This window comes from Cololabis saira, chromosome 9 (genome assembly GCF_033807715.1).
Source record: "Cololabis saira isolate AMF1-May2022 chromosome 9, fColSai1.1, whole genome shotgun sequence".
NCBI lineage: Eukaryota > Metazoa > Chordata > Actinopteri > Beloniformes > Belonidae > Cololabis > Cololabis saira.
The window spans coordinates 10,866,504-10,869,965 of record NC_084595.1 but is presented as its reverse complement, the minus strand read 5'-3'; the positions used below and the strand labels follow the sequence as shown (position 1 = coordinate 10,869,965).

At 41.3% G+C, this 3,462-nt stretch overlaps 1 non-coding gene across 1 annotated transcript; it reads left to right on the top strand.

Moving 5' to 3' along the window:
• Nucleotides 1–3,177: 3,177 nt before the first annotated feature.
• On the top strand, nt 3,178–3,248 carry trnag-ccc (transfer RNA glycine (anticodon CCC)). The gene has a single exon. It is a non-coding gene; the product is annotated as a tRNA-Gly (tRNA).
• The last annotated feature ends 214 nt before the right edge of the window (nt 3,249–3,462 follow it).

Sequence of the window (3,462 nt, the reverse complement as noted above, 5' to 3'; positions counted from 1 at the left end):
TGATACTTCAACTTCTACAGGAGTATTTTTAAACTCTAGTATCTATACTTACACTGGGTTACACTGAGAACTGCCTTGGACTTAATTTCAGAATGAGACTTTGAAGCAAAATTTCATTGCTTTTCATTTTAAGATTTTTAGAGTAGCTTATGATCACCTGGTGCGTAACCAAGTCTGTGATGGTATAGATAGTTACAGCGCATTAACCTTGAAGAAGCAAACCATGGCTTTGAGATATAGCTCACAGAAATGCATCTTCCCTGGATGCTAAAGCGTGCAGAACCTGGGCTGTGTACATTAACATTAACTTATCCCTGATTTTTTCCCCATTCTTTTTCCACCCACTGCTCCTACCTAAGTAAGTACTGGGCATTGCTCCCTCTACCAACCCCGGGAGGTCCTGAACTGAGCTCAAGTCTCCTTCTTAACCTGAGGAGTGAGCAGGCCGCTTCTTTTCACCAGACAGGGTGAAGCTTCTCTGGCCGGACGTAGCACGTGGAAGGATCACGTTATTCCGGCCAGATCCTCCCCACCCCATCTGGCGCCCCGGTTGGCCAGAGGGGGCATGTGTAGCCCAGGACTGCTGCTTGTTTTTGTGAGGGTAGCTCACATTACCCTTTCGTCAACCCCACCCAGGGTGTGGGCGCTGAAGTCATGGTGGAAGTAAACACGCACTCAGCACCCACAGCGTCCCCGGCGAGAGTTGAACCCAGGACCTTCTAGCTGTGGCTCCACTACCAGCTGCGCCACCGTGCCCCACATGAATTGATATTTTAAAGGGCAAACACAGCAGATGTATTTAACAAATAAGGGGGTCCGTTAGCAGGAATTTCATATAAAAAGCTACTCAAAAAAACTTTAAGGAAGATTTTGACAACACATCAGATCTCACTTGGAAAAACAAATCATGCCTGATCTCTATACTGATATGACTGAGTAATGTGTTAGGAACTACTTTTGATGGAAATGAAAAAGATCAACTTACAGAAGGGCTGAAAAACCTGAAAATCAATGGGAAAAATAATGCAGCAGGCCAGTACATTTGACTGAAATTTGCAGTCAACTCAAAAGTGTAGTCAGTAGTTTATATGGCCTCCACACGCTCGTATGCTTCTAATGAGACGATAGATGGTTTCTCGGGGGATCACCTCCCAGATCAGCACCAGGGCACGACTGAGCCCCCGGACAGTCCTAGTGGTGTTGGATGGCCCGAAACATAATGTTCCAGAGGTAAGCAACTGGTCTTCGTTCAGTCAAGTACGGGGGCCAGTCAATGGTATCAGTTCCTTCATCCTCCAGGAGCTGCCTGCATACTCGCCACATGATGCTGGACATTTTCCTGCACCTGGAGGAACCCAGGTCATTGCACCAATGTAAAGTCTGACAATGGGTGTGGTTGTCTAGCCTGTAGACGTCTGTCTGTCCCTCCATGGATACTATGTTACGGGCAGTACTCGAATTGAGGGGGGGTGAGGGGGGGTGGCATCCCTCCTGAAATAAAAATGGTCAAAATCATCCCCCCTGTAAAACTCATCCCCCCTTTCCATCCCTTATGTCATTTCATCAATGAATGTGGTTTTGGCAGATTTTTTTCTACTTATTTTAAGTGAAAATCTACTTGAAACAGGTGAAAATTGTTGTTTTTTCCAGTGATGAGTCTTGTTTTAAGTGTAATGACATTTTTTTTACTAAAGTGAGACATTTTAACTAGAAATAAGACAAATATTCTTGTTAAGATTTTGAGTTTTTGCAGTGATCCATTTGACTTATCCTGTGAAGGACAGAGTCATATTGATAAGTTCAGAAAACTGTTTTTTATTTTTGTGTTTTGATGTATTAGATGTAAGCCCAGTGGATATTTAAAGCTTACAGAAGGCTGCATTTAACTGCTGCTATGTCATTCCTGCAGTATTTCTGCAGGTGTTTTGGTCACTGCTATTATTTGTAATATATTATATTATTTTTAATCAGCACAAATTATCTGTCCCCATATGATAAAATCCACCATCCCCCCTGATTTTCTTTTACAACTCGAGTACTGGTTACGGGCTGCACAATGTCCTCCACTGCTTCACCAGACCTTTTTATCAACGTCACACATGCTCAGGGGGAACCTGCTCTCATCTGTGAAAAGCACCGGCCATCACTGGTGGATTTATAACTATAGTATGTTTTCATTCGTATAAAGTTGTTTCAAGAGGGGTATGACTTATTGTGGGTCATCACCTTTAATGAAGTAACATGCTGCTATATAGCATGTAGTAACAAGAAATAACATGCTGCTCCGCTATGTTACTTCAATAGCCAAGAAGGGAGAAACCAAACATTGACTCCAGGGTGGGCCATTGGTATTTTTCACATCTTTCTAAAAGGAAATACCAGGGTTGGAGTTAAGTGGGGGGTAGGGATCTCTAGTGACATATAGCTGCACTTTAAGCAGCTAATGTCACAAAATCCTTTACATCAGACCATCCACTCTTCTTGAAGTTCTGTTTCAATCTCTTAATTTCTCAGCTAGTCATGTGAAAAAAGTCTACCCTCATACCATTCTCTGATTTTATGATTCAGGAAAACAAAAATCTTCCTTTATGCCCCAAATTTACAATAACACACAACAGATTGCATCTTACAATCATTAGATTTATGAAGATGAAGCCAAAATGCCCAAGTATGTCAAAAGTTTGCATGCACTATTGTTGAATAGCTTTTGTAGTAATTTATTTCAATACTAAAACGTGGTGAATGTTTTTTTTCCTCTTTTTAAACCCGGTTGTCTGCATATATATTATAATGGTTAACACCATATTTGGCAGAACCTGAAAGCCACGTACCTGTATATGCATTCTGATCTTGCAACAGAGAGGTATTTTTTGTGCATGGGTCTGTGTGAGAGTGGCTTTCGTTCATTAGACCTCACATTTAATTGACCCCTAAAAAACAACCTCATTCTGTCAGAGGACTAAAATCACTGACAGCAGGACACAAAAAAGCAGGAAAAAGAAATGACAAAGACAGTGATGGGTGACCGTATGGTGTGTTGTAGTGTATGTGAGTGAGTGTGTAACATGTGTTGGAATGAAAGGATAGACATTTAATGTAGGGAAAACAGTTATGTACAAAGGTGTGTGTGTGTGTGTATTTAGCATTTACATTACACTTAGATGAGCTTGAAATCAGGCACTGCTGGTGTAGTGGTATCATGCAAGATTCCCATTCTTGTGACCCGGGTTCGATTCCCGGGCAGTGCAGCTGAATGTTGTTTTATATCGACACTGTTAAAACTTGTATGTCTTAATTTAAAAAAAAGCAGAGGGAAAAACATACAAAACAACTACAAATCCCCTAAACTCCTTATTCATTGATGTATGTGTCTTTGATTCAATAAACAATAAAGAGTGAATAATGGGAAACGTTATAAAGCACATCTTTCCAGGTACACACAGCACGCATTGTGGAAAACCC